The sequence below is a fragment of the Oncorhynchus mykiss genome, chromosome 23, assembly GCF_013265735.2.
Source record: "Oncorhynchus mykiss isolate Arlee chromosome 23, USDA_OmykA_1.1, whole genome shotgun sequence".
Lineage (NCBI taxonomy): Eukaryota > Metazoa > Chordata > Actinopteri > Salmoniformes > Salmonidae > Oncorhynchus > Oncorhynchus mykiss.
Window position 1 is genome coordinate 30,086,949 of NC_048587.1, and position 23,848 is coordinate 30,110,796.

The following is a 23,848-nucleotide window of genomic DNA, read 5'->3' on the forward strand; positions in this document are numbered from 1 at the left end:
GCTTCACAGTTTGGATGGTGTTCTTCAGCTTGCAAGCCTCTCCCTTTTTCCTCCAAATATAACGATGGTCAATAAGGCCAAGCAGTTCTATTTTCATTTCATCAGACTAGAGAACATTTCTCCAAAAAGTCAGATAATTGTCCCCATGTGCAGTTGCAAACCGTAATCTGGCTTTTTTATGGCGGTTTTGGAGCAGTGACTTCTTCCTTGCTGAGTGGCCTTTCAGGTTATGTCGATATAGGACTCATTTTACTGTGGATATAGGTACTTTTGTACCTGTTTCTTCCAGCATCTTCACAAGGTCCTTTGCTGTTGTTCTGGGATTGATTTGCACTTTTCGCACCAAAGTACATTCATCTCTAGGAGACAGAATGTGTCTCCTTCCTGAGCTGTATGATGGCTGCGTGGTCCCATGGTGTTTATACTTGCGTACTATTGTTTGTACAGATGAACGTGGTACCTTCAGGCATTTGGAAATTGCTCCCAAGGATGAACCAGACTTGTGGAGGTCTACAATTTTCTTTCTAAGGTCTTGGCTGATTTATTTACATTTTCCCATGATGTCAAGCAAAGAGGCACTGAGTTTGAAAGTAGGCCTTGAAAAACATCCACAGGTACACCTTGAAATATATCCATACATCCACAGGTACACTCCAGTCAGTGCTGGAAGAAATGGCAGCAGTTTTACGGGCACCCAACCAATTGTGCTATTATGTGATGGGTTTTCGCGTTATTTGTAACTTATTTTGTACATCATGTTTCAGAAACTGTATCTTACGGCAAAAAATAGCTTCTGGATATCAGGACAGCGATCACTCACCTCGGATTAGACAAAGATTTTTTTCTACAACAAGGACGATGCATAAGACATTCTCCAAACCCCCCACAGGACCGACATCACCATTTTTTGCAAGAGGAAGCAACACAGGTACAGAGGACAAAGAGCCGGATGCCTGGTCAGGACCCGGAGAAGGCGACTGGGAAAGCTGCCATTACCGTCAATACTACTCGCCAACGTGCAATCATTGGACAATAAATTACACGAGTTACCATCACGAATATCCTACCAACGGAACTTGAAAAAATGTAATATCCTATGTTTCACGGAATCATGACTGAATGACGACATGGATTTTCAGATAGCGGGATATACGCTGCACCGGTAAGATAGAACAGGTTGAGTCTGTAAGACGAGTAGGGCGGTCTGTTCATGTTTGTAAACAGCTGGTGCACGAAATCTAAGGAAATATTTGCTTGCCTGAAGTAAAGTATTTTGTGATAAATTGCAGGAGACACTACTTGCCTAGAGAGTTTTCAGCTATACATTTTGTGGCTGTTTATTTACCACCACAGACAGATGCTGGCACTAAGACCGCACTCAGTCAGCTGTACAAGGAAATAAGCAAACAGGAAACCACTCACCCAGAGGCGGCGCTCCTAGTGGCCGGAGACTTTAATGCAGGGAAACTTAAATCAGTTCTACCAAATTTCTATCAACATGTTAAATGGGCAACCAGAGGGAAAATAATTCTAGATCACCTGTACTCCACACACAGAAACGCCTACGAAGCACTCCCTCGCCCTCCATTTGGTAAATCCGACCACAATCCTATCCTCCTAATTCCTGCTTACAAGCAAAAATTAAGGCAGGAAGCAACAGTATAGACTCTTTTTATGCTGCTGCTACTCTCGGTTTATCATATATGCATCGTCACTTTAACTATACATTCATGTACATACTACCTCAATTGGGACGACCAACCCATACTCCCGCACATTGGCTAACTGGGCTATCTGCATTGTGTCCCGCCACCCACCACCCGCCAACCCCTCTTTTACGCTACTGCTACTCTCTGTTCATCATATGTGCATAGGCACTTTATCCATGTCTGCATGTACAAACTACCTCAATCAGCCTGAATAACCGGTGTCTTTATGTAGCCTCGCTACTTTTAATGCCTCACATCTGTATATGTTCTGTCTTTTTACTGTTGTTTTATTTCTTTACCTACCTATTGTTCACCTAACACCTTTTTTACACTATTGGTTAAAGCCTGTAAGTAATCATTTCACTCTAAGGTCTACTACGCCTGTTGTATTCGGCGCACATGACAAATAAACTTTGATTTTATTTGACTCAAATTATGTCAATTAGCCTATCAGAAGCTTCTAAAGCCCTGACATCATTTTCTGAAATTTTCCAAGCTGTTTAAAGGCACAGTCAACTTAGTGTATGTAATCTTCTGACCCACTGGAATTGTGATACAGTGAATTACAAGTTAAATAATCTGTTTGTAAACAATTGCTGGAAAAATGACTTGTGTCATGCACAAAGTAGATGTCCTAACCGACTTGCCAAAACTATAGTTTTTTAACAAGAAATTTGTGGAGTGGATGAAAAACGAGTTTTAATGAATCCAACCTAACTGTATGTAAACTTCCGACTTCAACTGTGTATTGACAGCTGAAAAAATATTGATGTAAACTCTCTCTGTAAATAATGTGGTCTACAGTTTGTCATGAGACACTCTACCTCAAGCGAGCAAAACGTCGAGACTTCCTTAGATTTTGTGCACCAGCTGTTGTTTACCAATATACACAGACCGCCACCCATTGTCTTACCAGAGGTGCCTGTTTTATCCTGCCGAAAAAGCTTAAAATCCGCCAACTGTATGTTATTCATGTCATTGTTCAGCCTTGAGTCGGTGAAACATAAAATATTACAGTTTTTAATGTCCCGTTGGTAGGATATACATGCTCGTAGTTCGTCTATTTTTTTATCGATTGATTGTACGTTGGCTAATTGGACCAATGGTAAAGGTAGATTACCCTCTCGGCGACGGATCCTTACAAGGCACCCGGACCATTGTCCACGATATCTCCGTATTTTCCTCCTGCGACTGACGGGGATGAGGGCCCTGACGGGCTTCCGAAGTATATCCTTCCAGTCCGACTCATTGAAGAAGAAGAATTCCTCCAGTATGGGGTGAGTAATCGCTGCCCTGATATCAGCTCTTTTCGGTCATAAGACACGGTGGCAGAAACATTATGTACAAAATAAGTTACAAATAACATATGACTGCAGCAACTGTAGCCTACTTACCCGAGCTCAAGTGGTGGATGGATTCAAGAACTGGGGATTCTGGCTGAAGTAGATGTCCTTTGTGTTAGTAGTGTTTCTTATGTCTTCAGTGGTAGTGCTGGCACAATTACCGTATAATCGTGTATCTGACAATTATGGACAACGAGGGTGTCACCAAAGCTGTGTTGTATTCATTAGGTATTTCTTAACACATTTTCAAAGATGCATTACAAGCTTAATAAAATAAAATAAATGTTTTGCATGACAATTCATCTTCATCAATTCATCATTATTTGGTGGTTTGGTTTCCCAGTCGGTTGGTTACAGTGTATATACAACCATTCATAGCCTGTTTTAAAGATCAAGTGAGACTTTACGCTGCCTACTGAGTCTCTCCACTCATGTACCTAACCATGCCTGAACAACACACACTGCAAAGTGGACCAAGTCAAGCGAGGCCCCTGTCTGTTTGATGTTGTGTTCAAAAGGCAGAGGTGATGAAAGACAGGAGTGGTTTTAACAGAACTAAGGGTAGGAGATCTGGGATGGTTCCGGCCTTCAGTCACAGCAGCGGGATTTCCCCTCCAACCCACAGGGAATCATATCAGCTCACCTAATGGTCCCAGCAGGAACACTGCAGGAACACTGCAGGAACACCGATCAAAGGAAGCTCTCCATCATCGTACTTCAACAATCAGTGAAGACGCCATACTGTAGCTGAGCAAACCTCAAATAAACTCTGTGTGAAGTAAACACATTGAAGAGGGTGTTCATAGTTTTTAAGTTTAGTGTTTGGCCTTTAAGGAGGGGAGCTTAGAGAACTTTCATCAGAGGTGTTAAACATACCGTCCGCGGGCCAAATCCGACCCGCGAGGGGTCCAATCCGGCCCGTGGGTGGTTTGAAATATACTTTAAAATGACTAAAACCAAATCGAAACTGTGTAGAAATGATAATGGACTTACATTCATACAGTTTCTTGACTGTTCAGCTGGCTAATAATCACTGAAATGAAAGGTACGGTCAGGGAGAATTGGAAAGTCCCCGAAATGTGGATAGAGGACTATTTTTGAGAGCGAGGAAAAATAAAAAATTTTCAGTGTGGCCCACCGAACCTTGTTGAGACCAAATGTGGCCCCCGGGGTAAAATTAATTTGACAGCCTTGGCTAAGATAGAAGTTGGCTTAGGTTTTATAATGTGCTTTATAATACCACCATTTGAAATCCAGTTTGCTCTGTGCCGTGGTCAGTAATTCCCCTCTCCCTGCCTTGCTTTTGAGCTTGTTCATAGCAGATACTCTGGAATGATTCCTCTGTCTGAATGATCTCAAACTAGAGCCACATCTTGACCTTTCACCCCTGTAGTGGAAGTGGAGTCACTTCAACAGCATTGGATGAATGTAAAACCACCGAGGCACCATGAAACAGCATAACGACTTTGTCATCGGTACAGCTCTTGACTAGCCAGGGTCATTTCATTTGAGTCCAATATGAGGTTCTTCATCATAGTGGCTGTAGGTAAAGGCTCGGCAACTCTCAATCAAGACACACAACGAAGACAAATGCTGCCATGTTGCTATTACTGTTGGAAAGGCCTGCAGACATGATAAGTGTGCAGACACACACACCTGCATGCACACACACATGCGCAGAAAAACACCTGCATGCTCACACAAACACACACACACACACACACACACACACACACACACACACACACACACACACAAACCGGCCTTTACGGCCACTCTATCTCACACCTGGCTCAGTGACAGCTCATTCCAAATCAATAATGTGAGACAGAGCTGGGACGGAGCGTGCTTTCCCCCACAATCAACCCAAGAAATCAATTATTAATCGTCCTTGTAATGGGACTACAGCCCCTCAGCACCTAAAACACATAGATATCCACAGATCTCACAGCTAGGCTGTTCAGGAAGGCAGAATTTAGAGAGTTTAACCCTTATATTGCGCTGGTAATTTCCAAAAATGTAGAAAATGGAGTGGCTGAAATGTTTAATAATCTCCAGCACTGCTTAAAAATCAGTGTGGGAATCGACTCTTTAAAGTGTGTATCATGTTCAATGTTGCAACTCTAGTAGTGGCTTGAGTGAGTGAACATATTGACCAGGTAATTGTTTCAGGTTTGTTTCAGGTTGTGTTGTTGCATTCACATCCTGCATGATAACACTCTCTGGTCCATTCAATTCATACACCCCACTCTATTATAGAACACCTACTTTCTACAAAGCTAAATAGAATAGACCCACACACACAAACATCAGATTAAAGGAGGATAGATTCTTTCAACTTTGAGATAGCTTTATGAAATAGCATATGGGTGTTTAAATATACATCACTAGACACAGTCACTTAGCTCTTAGTGTAAATCAAAGCCCCTTAGTTGTGTGGAGTTGCTCTGTGGACTCTCTCTAGCCCTGCTTATACAGTGCCTAAAACCCCAAAGAACAAGCAATGCAGAACTGCATCGATGAACTCAACAAAGAGACCATTCTTTTTGCCTTTAATCTTGCCCTGTCTCTCTTGTTCTCTTCTCTTTTGAACACACAAGGCCAAGATGACCTGTCAGTAGGAGCAAATGAATGCACCAAGCAAAACAACGTCTCACGTTGCCACACTTCCAAGATACATGTTAACTTTCAGAATGACCGCGTGAAAGCCAGAAATCGAGGTTCAAGTACGAGTGGATTCTCACTGAGTTTGTTTTGTTGAATTCCTTTGTACAATAACAATAACAGGTTCTCTTCAGCAAACTCGCAAACAAGACATGATACTTCCTGCTGGTCAAATCAGGGGCTTCACTTTTGCCCTAAATCTTACAGCTGTTAAATTGTCACAGTTGTGAGCTCAACCCCCATAGTCCAAGGCTGTTATTCTGTATCACTATTTGCTGTTCCCTCGTCAAGTTAGCACATAACCTCCCCCTTCCTCCATCTCTCTTTTTCCTTCTCTGTCCTCACATTACACTTTCCCATGGAGGATAGCAGGCTATTCATCTCTACTGAGCCTTAGTAGTTCACCCCTCCTCTCACCCCTCATCCCTTCCTCCCCCTCTCCTCCTCTGAAGGATAGTGTCCTTGGAGAGCTCCAGCCATGATGAGGTGCCCACTGCTGCAGTTATATCATGGTACCTTACATTATTGCACTGTGGGACGGCTCGTCCCAAAGGCCCACACAGCTAGGACCAAAGTTCCACACTGATGAACAGACATGTCTTACAGTTCAAATTTACTCTGAAAATGAGAGACATTATTATTTTGCTGGACACTTTTCCTGTACTCATTATTGTAGGGGTACTGTGGAGTATTATGGATGTTTGAATCACATTTCACACAAACCAAATAGGTGGACTTGGGTCAATGGTAGGTTTTACTGGCTGCATTGTAACCAGCTAGTGATATGTAATCATTATGTAATATTGCTCAATGTTATTGATTCACTGAAGAATATTTAATCAATTCACCTTCCAGTGGGACATTGTGATGAGATCACCTAAGTACAATACTCTGTGTGGTTTGATCTTTCAAAATCACCTTAAATTGTATTATGGGAATTATTTAGACCGTTCTGTCGATTCACTAATCTGTCAATCATTACATTTGACTGAATTACTCCCAAACATAGCTTCATAATAAATACCCCTGCCACTGAAATTGTGATTTGCCATCTCTTTATGGTTAAAATATCTTGAGACAAGTAGATATACAGTTGAAGTCGGAAGTTTACATACACCTTAGCCAAATGTAAACATTTAAACTCAGTTTTTCACAATTCCGGACATTTAATCCAAGTAAAAATTGGATTAAAAAAAAATCAGTTAGGATCACCACTTTATTTTAAGAATGTGAAATGAATAATAGTAGAGAGAATTATTTATTTCAGCTTTTATTTATTTCTTCACATTCCCAGTGGGTCAATTAGTATTTAGTAGTATTGCCTTTAAATTGTTTAACTTGGGTCAAACATTTCAGGTCGCCTTCCACAAGCTTCCCACAATAAGATGGGTGAATTTTGTCCCATTCCTCCTGACAGAGCTGGAGTAACTGAGTCAGGTTTGTAGGCCTCCTTGCTGGCACACGTTTTTTCAGTACTTTCCACACATTTTCTATAGGATTGAGGTCAGGGCTTTGTGTTGGACACTCCAATACCTTGACTTTATTGTCCATAAGCTATTTTGCCACAACTTTGGAAGTATGCTTGGGGTCATTGTCCATTTGGAAGACCCATTTGCGACCAAGCTTTAACTTCCTGACTGATGTCTTGAGATGTTGCTCCAATATATCCACATCATTTTCCTCCCTCATGCCATCTATTTTGTGAAGTGCACCAGTCCCTCCTGCAGCAAAGCACCCTCACAACATGATGCTGCCACCCTGGTGTTTCACGGTTTGGACGGTGTTCTTTGGCTTGCAAGCCTCCCCCTTTTTCCTCCAAACATAACGATGGTCATTATGGCCAAGCAGTTCTATTTTTGTTTCATCAGACCAGAGGACATTTCTCCAAAAAGTATGATCTTTGTCCCCATGTGCAGTTGCAAAGTGTAGTCTTGCTTTTTTATGGCGGTTTTGGAGTAGTGTCTTCTTCCTTGCTGAGCGGCCTTTCAGGTAGTGTCGATATAGGACTCATTTTACTGTGGATATAGATACCTTTGTACCCATTTCCTCCAGTATCTTCACAAGGTCCTTTGCTGTTGTTCTGGGATTGATTTGCACCTTTCGCACCAAAGTACGTTCATCTATAGGAGACAGAATGCGTCTCCTTCCTGAACGGTATGACGGCTGCGTGGTCCCATGGTGTTTATACTTGTGTACTATTCTTTGTACAGATTCCTTCAGGCGTTTGAAAATTGCTCCCAAGGATGAACCAGACTTGTGGAGGTCTACAAGTGTTTTTCTGAGGTCGTGGGTGATATCTTTTGATTTTCCCATGATGTCAAGCAAAAAGGCACTGAGTTTGAAGGTAGGCCTTGAAATACCTGTGGATGTACACCTCCAATTGACTCAAATGATGTAAATTAGCCTATCAGAAGCTTCTAAAGCCATGACATAATTTTCTGGAATTTTCCAAGCTGTTCAAAGGCACAGAACTTAGTGTATGTATTCTTCTGACCCACTGGAACTGTGATACGGTGAATTATAAGTGAAATAATCTGTCTGTAAACAATTGTTGGAAAAATTACTTGTGTCATGCACAAAGTAGATGTCCTAACCGACTTGCCAAAACTATAGTTTGTTAACAAGAAATTTGTGAAGTGGTTGAAAAACGAGTTTTAATGACTCCAACCTAAGTGTATGTAAACTTCCGACTTCAACTGTAAATAGTTGAGGTGATTTGTATCATCATCTTTCAGCCCTTACTCAATAGTAGTATAAAATAAAATAAAATGTTATTTGTCACATACACATGGTTAGCAGATGTTATTGCGAGTGTAGCGAAATGCTTGTGCTTCTAGTTCCGACAATGCAGTAATAACCAACGAGTAATCTAACCTAACAATTCCACAACTACTACCTTATACACACAAGTGTAAAGGGATGAAGAATATGTACATAAAGATATTTGAATGAGTGATGGTACAGAACGGCATAGGCAAGATGCAGTAGATGGTATCGAGTACAGTATATACATATGAGATGAGTAATGTAGGGTATGTAAACATATAAAAGTGGCATTGTTTAAAGTGGCTAGTGATACTGTCACGCCCTGACCTTAGAAAGCCTTTTTATGTCTCTATTTTGGTTTGGTCAGGGCGTGATTTGGGTGGGCATTCTATGTTCTGATTTCTATGTTTTGTGTTTCTATGTTTTGTGTTGTTTATGTTTTGGCTGGGTATGGTTCTCAATCAGGGACAGCTGTCCATCATTGTCTCTGATTGGGAATCATACTTAGGCAGCCTTTTTCCCTTTAGTTATTGTGGGAAGTTATCTTTGTTAGTGGCACTATAGCCCTCGTAAGCGTCACGTCATTTGTTATTTCCAGTTTTTGTTGTCAACATTATAAAGAAATGTACTCTCACAACGCTGCGCTTTGGTCCACTTCTTCAGACAATCGTGACAGATACATCTATTACATAAAGATGGCAAGATGCAGTAGATGGTATAGAGGACAGTATATACATATGATATGAATAATGTAGGGTATGTAAACATTATATTAAGTGGCATTGTTTAAAGTGGCTAGTGATACATTTTTTACATACATTTTTCCAATATTAAAGTGACTGGAGTTGAGTCAGTATGTTGGCAGCAGCCACTCAATGTTGGTGATGGCTGTTTAACAGTCTGATGGCCTTGAGATATAAGCTGTTTTTCAGTCTCGGTCTCTGCTTTGATGCACCTGTACTGACAACGCCTTATGGCTGATAGTGGGGTGAACAGGCAGTGGCTCGGGGGGTTGTTGTCCTTGATGACCTTTATGGCCTTCCTGTTACATCGGGTGGTGTAGGTGTCCTGGAAGTAGGTAGTTTGCCCCCGGTGATGCATTGTGCAGACCTCACTACCCTCTGGAGAGCCTTACGGTTGTGGGCGGAGCAGCTGCCGTACCAGGCGGTGATCTGTAAATGTTTGCTGCTGCGCCGCCTTCACCACTCTGTCTGTGTGGGTGGACCAATTCAGTTTGTCCGTGATGTGTACGCCGAGGAACTTAAAACTTACTACCCTCTCCACTACTGTCACGTCGATGTGGATAGTACACATACAGATAACTGCCAAAATAAAGGAAACACCAACATAAATAGGGCGTTGGGCCACCATGAGTCGGAACAGCTTCAATGCATCTTGGCATAGATTCTACAAGTGTCTGGAACTCTATCGGAGTGATTTCTTCGACGAGAAATTCCATCATTTGGTATTTTGTTTGGTGGTAGGAAACACCGTCTCAGGCGCCACTTCAGAACCTCCCATAAGTGTTCAATTGGGTTGAGATCTGGTGACTGAGATGGCCATGGCATATGGTTTACATAGGTTTATCAAACCATTCAATAACCACTTGCGCCCTGTGGGTATTGTCATCCTTTGGAGGCATAACCATGGTAACCAAAATAATGGCGTGCCCATTATCTTTTAAGCATGATGGGATGGTAATTGCTTAATTAACTCAGGAACCACACCTGTGACAAAAAAAGCACATCCTTTCAATAAACTTTGCAGCCCTCGTTTCCATTATTTTGGCAGTTCATGTCGTCTTTGATTCACAGCCACAAGGGATAGATGCTTTCATTCCTGGGATGTCAGAAGTATTGGATGTCTGTTCTTTATGTGATTGCAGATAAAACATCCCCCTGTCTTGTGTAACCTCTGCTGTAATGGCCTGTAATGAATCCCCATAAACCACCACTTACCTGCCCATGGCTCAACCTCAAACGCCACCAATTCCTGAAGAGACTGCTTCTCAACTCGTGTATTGTTGCCGTCTTCATTTATGACATTGACTAAAGTTTTAGTTGGAGTTGCCTTAGAGATGGATTCACAGATTACATAGTAAAAAAATATTTACATTTAAATTGAATTTAACATGACAGTAGCTTGATGAAATTTCTGTTCTGTTTTCCTTCCATTATAATTTTGAGACAGTTGAATAGATGTTACCTCACTGTTACTAAGTTGGAGGGAACTTAAAACTTTATGGTGAACACTACTTTAGAATGAGTTAGCGGTCCAGATATGAAAATAGTGTCATCCTAGTCATGAATAATGAGAAGTTGACAACTACATTCACTTCCTCTGTAGAGAGTGGTCCTTCTTGTCTCTTTCTACTGATGTGTCATTACTTTCCCACAGTCCTTCCCCTAATGGATAGAAAGGAACACACATCCTGATTTAGGGCTCTATTCAATCCGCATCGTGGATGTTCAGCGCCCTTGCCCAATTGAAATTGAAAGCCAATGTTCCCGCGATGGCGGAAACTGCATAAACTGTAAACGCTGCATACTGTATGTCGTCTCAATCGGAAATGACCTAAACATTTCTATTGAACAATCTGTAATAGTTCCGCGATACAGATTGAATAGAACCCATACTTTAAACACATCCTTGTAAAAGGATGCCCTATAATAAATCCTGCACATGATAACAGAAGTTGGTTTTCTTCTAGTGCATGAAAATGCTACATGGTTGGTTTTCTGATCACAATGGCCTTGGTAGATGTCTGGACCCCCCTGCTTTTTAAAACAGTCCGACAATGTGATTAAGCTATGCCTCAACATAAGACGACTTTTCTAGTGTTTCAAAATAATGACGGGGGAAGTAATTATGTCTCTAAATGGCCCTGTACCAGGCTGGTTGCCTGTGAAGTCATTAGGTAATCTCATTTAGTAATGACCTCATGGGTCGTTCCTGTACCTCTCACATTCACAGAGATGAGTACTATGGGAATAACAGGATGTGTCCCTGACTCCCGGCTTCATTTATTTGTTTGTTTTTAAGAGGACAATATTTTTGTGGCAGAGAAATGGATTCCAAAAGTCTGTGCTGTGAAATACAATAGCGGTGAGGTTTCAGTGGAATTGCCGTGTGAGAGTAGAGGAAATGGTGTGCCTCCGGATTCACGGGGATCACATATCTCCTGCAATTAGCTCTCCTATCTACCATATCTGCTCTGTCGGGGTGAGCCACTCTGTCAGTAGCCTTACATGGGTTGTCTAAAACAGCCCCATCCTGATGCCATGTGCTGCGATCATGTCTGCTCAGCTTCCTGCCTCTCACTCACACTCTCTCCCTCTCCCTTTCTTTCTCCCTCTCTCTTTCTCTCTCCCTCTCCCTTTCTCTCTCCCTGTCTTTGTTCATCCTCATCCCTCTCTTTTATCCTCCTTAGTCAGCAGTCTTGGAGTCAGTGTAGCACTCAGTTCTCCTTATATGGATACTTCTATACACTTTCTATCTCTTCTCTCCATATCCCTGCCAAACTGAACTGTTTTTTTTCTTCCCATGTGCGTTTTTCAGCTCCACCTGCCAGGAATCTGAGAGTAGGGACTATCCATCTTCACTGCAGACTGGCACACTGGATGTTTAATTAAAAATGTATCGCCCAAAGAACTGGGTCATATGCACTTAAAGTGTTGAAGACACAGTTTAGAAAATAAACATCATCAATCACAGTCTCCATTCCACAATGCTTTGTGAATGGTGATTCAGCCTGATGCTGCATCACCATAGCCAATTATAGTGGGTGACAGTTGGGAAAGTTTGTTTTTCAGCTAAAAGTCTCCAAATGTCACTACTTTTAGGATGCTGTCCCAGAAGGGAAACTTTTGGGCTGTCTGTCATCCGATCTTTGGACACTATGAAGCAAATGTGATGGATGTGCTCATTGCAAAGCAGCAAGTGAATGCATGGTGAAAGTTGTTTTATCGGCCGTTATTTTCCAAACCCACCATTTTACAATGATAAGTTACTTTATACCAACTCAACAATACAACAATTTAGATCAATAACCTCAGCCAAAGACAACAAGGGTCCTTCAGGCTATACAAATATTAAATTGTATTCATTTATTATCCCTACATGTAGATTCCGTCTCCAACATGATTCCTTTGAAGATGTATTTACATTGAATTTATCTCATTATTAATTCATATCCTAGCATTTGAATATCATGTTTGATGCATATGACAAATATTTGTTTTCTGTGAAAACTAAATCTTTAATTTCATCCTTCATTTGAATAAGCTGTTTTTGCATTAGTTCAACTTTGACATACAGTCTGTGTTGACTGAAAATATAGGAACTGCCAACCCAATCTGTACTATATAACATTATAATTGTTGTATCACATCGCAACATGCATATTATTCAGTGCCTTCGGAAAGTATTCAGACCCCTTGACTTTCTCCACATTTTGTTTTACATCTTTAAATCTTAGATGATTTTGTGTAATGATCCAGAATGTCTGAACTGTTCTTGAGCAGGCAATGATGACTCAGTGGTTTTATGTAACCACAAGTCCCCTTCCTAAAGCGATGGGGGCTCAATGTGATGATTGACACTTGGCAGATGCAAACGTGGTGTTATGTGACTATATCCAACTTGGGCCTAAACTGAGCCATGGCATATGGCTGTCAACTCTGAGCTAAAATAATAATTATGCCCGTATGATCCAAACACGAGGGGACAGGCTCTCCTATTTCCATAACAGTATCTACACATTGCCATTCTTTATCGATTCTGAAAGGTGGCACTGAGATTGGTTTCAATACCATCAGACCATATAACAGAAATGGTGCACAGCTTTCATTTTACCCTCCCCGAAAAAGATATTGCAACAAACTTTCATCAGACAACATCCAAGTTACTGTATTTTCACGTGATGAAAAAATATAGGAAAACATTTCAAGGAATGATCCACCTGTTCTAGGTCAGATCTATAAAATGTCCTACTGATATGAAAACCCTTGGTATGTTATGTGATAATAAAGTGATTGTTATGCTAGTAGCCTCAAGACAATCATACACTCTCCCACAGACAACCACCCACAATTCATAGCCTGAAAGGGCACCAGAATAACAAATTATCGACCAACAAGTTTACTCAATCCAAAGTTACAACCAATTGATTGCAGCATTACCACAAAAATGGAGAAGGAAGGACGAGAAGGTAGGGAACTTCTTTGTCTGCCATATATTAAAGACAAACATTTGCTGAAAAAGAGTGGCATGAATTGAAAGGACAAAAATGTTGACAGCTGCGCCATACAGTTTGCGAACAAGCTGAGAAGAGATTTTCGATGTACCGTTCCATGGTGTATGAACTAAAACACAAAATAACGCTTGATTCAACACTTTGAGGAGCTGTTCAATTTAAATTATTATGCAAAATTCTTGCCACCAACAGAATGTTATATACTGTATATGGGGCATACAACAATCTCAGCTCTGGAGATTTTGCTGCAAAGAAAAATAATCATTAGTACTTTTTTGTACTAGTGTTGAATAAAATACTGTTGACAGCGCTGAATAAAAACTCTTTGCTCTTTGGTCATGGTTTTAAAAGTAATGAAATCTCACGTAGGCTAGTTTCAAACTTTGCTTTGCTGGGGTTGTGGAGGCTATAGCCACCGTGATTTGAGCTATCAGATTGGCCAGCACAGTAGACACACTGGATTTAGCCACACATCTCCTGGTCCGCCGGGCAGGTGGAGTTTGTCTTTTCAGAAAAAATTAAATGGTTCAAAATGGGAACACTTTGCCTAACCGGTGCACAGGGCTTCTGAATCAACACCTCAACACAAATAAAACATTCAAAGGAGCGCAAGTCTTTATCGTTGGTTTTTCTACAGAAATGTTTGGTGATCGATTAGGAATGCTTTTAAGATCGACCAGTCAACCACTATCGACCGGTTGGTGACCACTGCTTTAGATGGTGTATCAATACACCCAATCGCGACAAACATACAGTCTTCCTTCCTAACTCAGTTGAGGAAGGAAACTGCTCAGGGATTTCACCATAAGGCCAATGGTGACTTTAAAACAGTTACAGGGTTCAATGGCTGTGATAGGAGAAAACTGAGGATGGATCAACAACATTGTAGTTACTCCACAATACTAACCTAATTGACAGAGTGAAAAGAAGGAGTCGTGTACAGAAAACAAATATTCCAAAACATCCATCCTGTTTGCAACAAGGCAATAAAGTAATACTGTGAAGAATGTGGCAAAGCAATTCACTTTTTGTCCTGAATACAAAGTGTTATGTTTGGGGGGGGGTCAGGAAATAAAATAAACAGAACGGAACTAAGAACAGGCAAAATCCTAGAGGAAAACCTGGTTCAGTCTGCTTTCCATCAGACACTGGGAGATTAATTCATCTTTCCAGGTGTGGAAAGTGCTTAGAGACTTACCCAGAAAGACTCACAACTGTAATCGATTCCAAAGGTGCTTCTGCAAAGTATTGACTCTGGGTTGTGAATATTACAGTACAATTCAGAAGCTTGGACACATTCAAGGGTTTTTCTTAATTTTCTAAAATTATTTTCTACATTGCAGAATAATAGTGAAGACATCAAAACTATGAAATAACACATATGGAATCAGGTAGTTGCCAAAAAAGTGTTAAACAAATCTAAATGTATTTTATATTTGAGATTCTTCAAAGTAGCCACCTTTTGCCTTGATGACAGCTTTGCACACTCTTGACATTCTCTCAACTAACTTCATGAGGTAGTCACCTGGAATGTATTTAAATTAACAGGTGTGCCTTGTTGAAAGTTTATTAGGGGTGGTATACAGAAGATAGCCCTATTTGATAAAAGACCAAGTCCATATTATGGCAAGGATAGTTAAAATAAGCAAAGAGAAATGACAGTCCATCATTACTTTAAGACATGACGGTCAGGCAATCCGGAAAATTTCAAGAATTTTAAAAGTTTCATCAAGTGCAGTTGCAAAAACCATCAAGCGCTATGATGAAACTGGCTCTCATGAGGACCACCACACGAAAGGAAGACCCAGAGTTATCTTTGCTGCAGAGGATAAGTTTATTAGAGTTACCAGCCTTAGAAATCGGCAATTAACTGCACCTCAGATTGCAGCCCGATGAAATGCTTCACAGAGTTCAAGTAACAAACACATCTCAACATCAACTGTTCAGAGGAGACTGTGTGAATCAGGCCTTCATGGTCGAAATGCTGTAAAGAAACCCTTACTAAAGCACACCAATAATAAGAAGAGACTTGCTTGGGCCAAGAAACATGTGCAATGGACATTAGACTGGTAGAAATCTGTCCTTTGGTCTGATGAGTTCAAATGGGAGATTTGCAAAGAAAAAGCCATATCTCAAATTGGCCAATAAAAAAAGAACACAGACACTGGACAGAGGAACTCTGCCTAGAAGGCCAGCATCCCGGAGTCGCCTCTTCACTGTTGACGTTGAGACTGATGTTTTGCATGTACTATTTAATGAAGCTGCCAGTTGAGAACTTATGAGGTGTTTGTTTCTCAAGCTGGACACTCTAATGTACTTGTCCTCTTGCTCAGTTGTGCATCAGGGCCTCCCACTCCTCGTTCTATTCTGGTTAGAGCCAGTTTGCTCTGTTCTGTGAAGGGAGTAGTACACAGCGTTGTACGAGATCTTCAGTTTCTTGCATGGAATAGCCTTCATTTCTCAGAACAAGAATACACTGACAAGTTTCAGAAGACATTTCTTTGATTCTGGCCATTTTGAGCCTGTAATCAAACCCACAAATGCTGATGCTCAACTAGTCTAAAGAAGACCAGTTTTATTGCTTCTTTAATCTGAACAACAGTTTTCAGCTGTGTTAACATAATTGAAAAAGGGTTTTCTAGTGATCAATTAGCCTTTTAAAATGATAAACTTGGATTAGCTAACACAACATGCCATTGGAACACAGGAGTGATGGTTGCTGATAATGGGCCTCTGTACACCTATGTAGATGTTCCATTAAAAAAAATCTGCTGTTTCCAGCTACAATAGTAATTTACAAGATTAACAATGTCTACACTGTATTTCTGATCAATTTGATGTTATTTTAATGGACAAAAAAATGTGCTTTTCTTTCAAAAACAAGGACATTTCTAAGTGACCACAAACATTTCAACGGTTGTGTGTATATATAGCAAAAAAACTGTGAATACAAAAATGTTTAACAAAAAGTTACTTTTGTCCTACGAGAGGGGATAGGCCAATAAAAATAAATAAAATAAATCTACCAACAATAATTTTCCCTGGTGTTGCCGCAGTGTAACAAATTCATTGGCACTTTGGTACCACTATTGTAAATCATTATGACAGGTCTGGAGGTGTGGTGTAGAATACAGTACATTCACAGCATACATTGTGTTTGTGGAGTAGAGGCTTGTACGCGGCAAGAAATAAGCAGAATTTTTTTGTCATTATATCCCCATCTATCTCTGTGTGGTGGCTGGTGGTTTCGCATAAGGAGTGAATTGGGGGGCTGTGGGTCTGGGTTGTCGAAAGGCTTTGGGAAGAAAGGGGGGTAGTATTTGTATTAAAGGACCCTCAACCCTGCTGTTTCCTTATGGCCCACTCCCAGAGGAGGTTCTCCTTACCGCCTGATCACTACACCACCTGATTGTTAATGAAAAAAGGCCACAGTAGAACTTCACTGTGTAATGCAATATCTGAGAGTAAAAGAGTCTGTCCTCACAACGAGGACCACCACTCCCACAGGGGACCAGGGGGGAGGGGAAAGGTCCATCTGGAAAGAAGGATAGTGAAGGGAAGGAGCAAGAGAGAGGGGAAAGAGAGTGAGTGAAAGGGTGGAGATGAGAAGGAGAGAGAGTGAGAAGCACTGCAGGGATCAATTACATGGGCTGTGAGTTATCATGTTTGCTGCCCTGGTATGTGGGTTTATTGCAATGGGACATAGTCGGAAGAAACAGGGAGCTTATTAAGCACCAGAGAAGAAGGAAAAAAATAGATGAGTAAACCTGGGGGCTTCCTCTTCTCCTCTCATTCATTTCTGCTTGTCAGGCACTTTCAGTCGCAGACCATTAAAGTGGTGAGCAGAGTAACTTAAAGCAATGATAATTGAGAGGAGAGACTGACGAGAGACACTTTATAAATATCACTATAGAGCGGCTGGACACAGCATTGAATACTGCGCCGTGAACTGCAACACTGATGAAACTGATCACAAATCATCAAAGCTGACATCTTCTCACTCCCATTTAGAAGTTATCACACATCTTCACACTCATTTAAGTGACTGCGAGTATGTACATGACTCACCGCAAATTATCACAGCAGATTAAAACTCATTTAAAATCCGTCAGTGATGCTACAGACATCATACCGTATTTCAGTACAGGGCAACACCCCTTATAATTCATCAGACCTCCAGGAAACTCCATTGACACCACCATCGACTAGGTTGCTCCATAGGTTCATGGACTCATACTGTGGCATTGTACACTCATCATCACAATGACAAATTCATTACCCTGATGCTAACCCCTACAATCTCAGTTGACTCCTTGCTATGGACACTCAAAACAGCTCATCATATGCTTCACTAGCTCAACATCATTCCCCATTGTCCTCCACCATTCACTGCCTACCCACAATTAACTAGAACCACTCAATTGATACTTAATCAAGCACCTAAAAAACCCAATTTACTTCTGGCATCCAATAATACCATCTCATCGCTGTGTTCTATGCCCTCTGCGCTCGGGTGATTCTGCACTGTCTGTGTCTGTATAGCCCCCCCCCCTCCAACGTAATATTAGTTCCCCTTGAGCCCCTGTGTCTGTACAGCAAACAACTCCCCGAAGCTAGCAGATAGGGATGCACACAGGATTTGTGTGGGAATGTGTTTTTTAATGACTCCCTTCTGTAGAGTTGGATCATTATCTATGAATCAGCTGATTATTTACCCTCTGGTTATATCACCAGTCACCTGCATCATGGCTGGCACACCCACTGAGGTGCAGGTTATATACAGGTGGACATGTATACGATCCATATGGAGGGTGTAATTGAAGCCTTGGTTTAATCAAGTCCCTCTCTGATCATCCGCTGATTGCTAATGGCCCAGCCAGGGTACATAAAGGTGTTTAAGGGATGAATAACTCATAATGACAAATCATAAACAAGGTTTTAGAAAAAACTGATATCACATTTACATTAGTATTCATTAGTATTCACAGTATTCTTTACTCAGTACTTTGTTGAAGCACCTTTGGCAGCGATTACAGCCTCAAATCTGCTTGGGTATGACGCTACAAGCTTGGCACACCTGTATTTGGGGAGTATCTCCCATTCTTCTCTGCAGATTCTTCTCTGTATCTCCCATTCTTCTCTGCAGATCCTCTCAGGATCTGTCAGGTTGGATGGGGAGTGTTGCGGCACAGTTATTTTCAGGTTTCTCCAGAGAAGTTTGATCGGGTTCAAGTACGGGCTCTGGCTGGGCCACTCAAAGACTTCTCTTGAAGCCACTCCTGCGTTGTCATGGCTGTGTGCTTAGGGTTGTTGTTCTGTTGGAAGGTGAACCTTCACCACAGTCTGAGGTCCTGAGTGCTCTGGAGCAGGTTTTTATCAAGGATCTCTCTGTTCTTTGCTCCATTCTTCTTTGCCTAGATCCTGACTACTCTCCTAGTCCCCGTCCCTGAAAAACATCCCCACAGCATGATGCTGCCACCACCATGCTTCACCATAGAGATGGTGCTAGGTTTCCTCCAGACGTAACACTTGGCATACAGGCCAAAGAGTTCAATCTTGGTTTCATCAGACCAGAGAATCTTGTTTCTCATGGTCTAAGAGTCCTTTAGGTGCCTTTTGGCAAACTCCAAGCATGCTGCCATGTGCCTTTTACTGAAAGGCCTGATTGGTGGAGTGCTGCAAAGATGGTTGTTCTTCTGGAAGGTCCTCCCATCTCCACAGAGGAACTCTGGAGCTCTGTCAGTGACCATCGGGTTCGTGGTCACCTCCCAGACCAAGACCCTTCTCCCCCTGTTGCTCAGTTTGGCCGGGCGGCCAGCTCTAGGAGTCTTGGTGGTTCCAAACTTCTTCAATTTAAGAATGATGGAGGCCACTGTGTTGTTGGGGGCCTTCAATGCTGCAGAATTATTTTGGTACCTTTGCCCAGACACAATCCGTGCCTCGACACAATCCTGTCTCAGAGCTCTATGGACAATTCCTGTTTTTTGCTCTTACATGTACTGTCAACTGTGGGACCTTATTAGTTCGTCAACGAATAAGAGCAGTTCGTCAACTTTCTGCTCTGCTAGAGCTGACCCGGGCAACTGTAAGTGCTGTTATTCTGAAGTGCAAACGTCTAGGAGCAACAACGGCTCAGCCGTGAAGTGGTAGGCCACACAAGCTCACAGAACAGGACTGCCGAGTGCTGAAGCGTGTAGCACGTTAACATTGTCTGTCCTTGGTTGCAGCACTCACTACCGAGTTTCAAACTGCCTCTGGAAGCAATGTCAACACAATAACTGTTGGTTGGGAGCTTCATGAAATGGGTTTCAATGGCCGAGATGCCACACTCAAACCTAAAATCGCCATGTGCAATATCAAGCGTCGGCTGGAGTGGTGGACTCTGGAGCAGTGGAAATGCATTCTCTGGCGTGATGAATCACGCTTCACCATCTGGCAGTCTGACGGACTAATCTGGATTTAGCAGATGCCAGGAGAATGCTACCTGCCTCAATGCATCGTGCCAACTGTACATTTTGGTGGATGAGGAATAATGTTCTGGGGCTGTTTTTCATGGTTCGTGGAGGCCCCTTAATTCCAATGAAGGGAAATCTTAACGCTACAGCATACAATGACGTTCTAGACAATTCTTTGCTGCCAACTTCGCGGTGACATTTTGGGGAAGGCCCATTCCTGTTTCAACATGACAATGCCCCGTGCATAAAGCGAGGTCCATACAGCAGCAATTTTTCAACATCTAATCGAAAACCTTCCCTGAAGAGTGGAGGCTGTTATAGCAGCAAAGGGGAGACCAACTCCATATTAATGCCCATGACTGGAATGAGATGTTTGACGAGCAGGTGTACACATACGCTTCCTGTGTGAGTTAGGGTTGTACGCTATGGATGTTGTAGAGAATTAACTTTCGGGATCAAGTCACTGCTTTGATGTTTGCAGAGAACGACAGGGTGTTGTCCAGGGTCAAGCCAAGGATCTTTGCACTCTGGGAGGGGACACCTTTTTCATCCGTGATGGAGAGGTCTTTGAGCAGCTCCGTCTTATCAAGGTTGAGTTTGAGGTAGTGGTCCGACAACCAAGCTGAGATATCTTCCAGGCACGCAGAAATGCATGGGTGTCACAAGGAGAAAAGTAGTTTAGTGTCATCTGCATAGCAATGATAGAAGAGACCATGTGATATGACGGAGCAGAGTAACTTGGTGTATAGAAAGAAGAGGAGAGGGTCTAGAACCGAGACCTGGGGGACAACAGTAGTCACCCGGTAGGGGCGGCCTGCTAGGTAGAATGCAATCCAAGAATGTGCAGAGCCTGAGACTCACAGCCCTGAGAGGGTGGAGTGGAGGATCTGATGGTTCACAGTGTCAAAGGCAGCTGATAGGAAGAACAGAGGACAGAGAGTCAGCTTTGGCAGTGTGGAGAGCCTCGGTGACACAGAGAAGAGCAGTCTCAGTTGAGTGATCCGTCTTGAAGCATGACTGGTTTAGGGTCAAGATGATCATTCTAAGAGATATAACAAGAGAGAGTTGGTCAGAGACAGCGTGCTCAAGTGTTTTAGAAAGAAAAGAAAGGGATGCCGGTCTGTAGTTTTTGACGTTAGAGGAGTTCAGTTTTGGTTTCTTGAGGAGGGGAGCAACTCGTGCCATTTTGATGTCAGAGGGAATGCAGTCATGGTCAGGGATGAGTTGAGTAAGTGAGGAATGGGAGAAGGTCTACAGAGATGGTCTGGTGAAGGGAGGAGGGTAAGGGTCAAGCGGGCAGGTTGTCAGGTTGTCAGGCCGCCGGACCTCACTAGTTCCAGGATTTAATCTGCAGAGAGAGGGAAGAAAGAGACCCAGGCATAGGGTAGTTCTGTGTGAATGGAACCAGTGGACTCAATCAGCTGAGTGAATGAGGAGCGGATGTCATCAACCTTCTTTTCAAAGTTGTCCGCAGAGAGGGAGGGGAAGGGGTGGATGACTAAGGAGGGAGGAGGTGGAAAGGAGTTTCCTAGGGTTAGAGGCAGACGTTGCAGTCAAGTGGTGGGCCTGTCTGTAAAGCCTACCAGATGAGGAGCGAACAGGTATAGAAAACACACACATATGAGATCATCTGAAAATAACTAGGTAAAATAGTGTGAGAGAGTGGTGTGGAGTCTTCCACTCTTTCCTTCCTCGAACAACTCCGCAGAACAACTTGGCAATACTATCTTTGTTTTGGCGACGGTCTTAGTTTTGCGATAAGACCAACACTCACATGGCTGCCGCTGAACAAACTGTGGAGACTGATGTACTAATACTAATTGCCTTGCAAGGGTGAAGAGCTCACCTCCTGGTACTAATTGCTGATTGCCTAGGAGACGAGAAACTCTAAGCTTCAGCTGAATCTGGTAATGAATGGTATGTCTGTTGAACAAGTTGAAGAGACTAAATTACTTGGTGTTACCTTATATCGTAAACTGTCATGGTTAAAACATATAGTTTCAATGGTTGTAAAGATGGGGAGAGGTCTCTCCATAATAAAGAAATGCTCTGCTTTTTTGACACCACACTAGTTTAGTCTTATCTTGATTATTGTCCAGTCATGTGGTCAAGTACTACAAAGAAAGACCTAGTTAAGCTGCAGCTGGCCCAGAACAGAGCGGCATGTCTTGCTCTTCATTGTAATCAGGGGGCTAATATAAATACTATGCATTCCAGTGTTGAAGAAAGACTGACTGGATCACTTATTATTTTTATAAGAAACAATATGTTGAAAATTCTCAATTGTTTGCATAGTCAACTTACACACAGCTCTGACACACACACTTACCCTACCAGACATGCCACCAGGGGTCTTTTCACAGCCCCCAAATCTAGAAGAAATTCAAGAAAGCGTACAGTATTATATAGTGCCATTATTTCATTGATTCCCTTCTATCTCATATTGCTCAAATGAACAGCAAACCTGGTTTCAAAAAACAGATAAAGCAACACCTCACAGCAAATCCCTCCCCCATTTGACCTAGATATTTTGTGTGCATGTGTAGATTTGTAGGCCATGTGTTCCATTTTCAAATGTATGTAGTTCTGTCCTTGAGCTGTTATTGTCTATTAAAATATTCTGTATTATGTCATGCTTCATGACTGCTTTCAAAACAACAAATGGGGATGCTAATAAAATAACTAAAATTCCAAGTAACAGGTAGCGACGACTCTTCCGGGGTCCAAACAGGAAACAAAGCAAAACAAATAAAATGCATAAAATATATAGTACACATAATATAATAACATAGTACACATAATATATGATGGCTCCTACCCTATGAGCTGTTCCAGATCACGCAAGCCAAGAATTTGTGCAAGCCCAACTACATAACAGGGTGGCAGGTAATCTAGCAGTTAGCGTGTTGGGCCAGTAACTAAAAGGTTGGTGGATCAAATCCCCGAACTGACAAGGTAAAAATCTGTCGTTCTGCCCCTGAACAAGGCTGTTAACCCACTGGTCCTAGGCCGTCATTGTAAATAAGAATTTGTTCTTAACTGTCTTGCCTATAAAAATAAATAATACTGTGGAATTACAATACAAAATATATAAAAATGGCTCTCTCTTCACAGTCCCCGTTGTGCTGTAAGTTGTTCTTTTATCAGTTTTTTTTATCTGGTTGTATTGCTAGTTTGAGTTACCTAGGGTAGCAGAGAGTTCCATGTAGTCATGGCTCTTTAATACTGTGTGTTTCCCAGCCTCTGTTCTGGACCTGGGGACTGTGAAGAGACCTCTGATTGCATGTCTTGTGTTGTACTGATGAGTGTCTGAACTGTGTGCCGACTGCTTGAACAGACAGTTTGGTTACCTTCAACACATCAACACCTCGCACTAAGACCAATAGTGATGCAGTCAATCTCTCCTCAACTTTGTGCCAGGAGAGACTGACATGCATGTTACTGACGTTCGCCCTCTGTGTACATCTAAGTGCAATGCGTGCTGCTCTGTTCTGGACCAACTGCAATTGACCTATGTTCCTCTTTGCCGCACTTGACCACACAACTGGGCAGTAGTCCAGGTGCGACAAAATTAGGGCCTGTAGGACCTGCCTGGACGACTGAGATGTCAAGAAAGCGGAGCAATGCAATAAAGCCACTGATTACCAAAACAACAAC

The 23,848-nt window shown here is 42.1% G+C and overlaps 1 protein-coding gene across 3 annotated transcripts in view; it reads left to right on the top strand.

The window, feature by feature from the left end:
* gfra1a (gdnf family receptor alpha 1a) overlaps positions 1–23,848 on the top strand; it is a 101,287-nt gene that overhangs the window by 43,422 nt on the left and 34,017 nt on the right.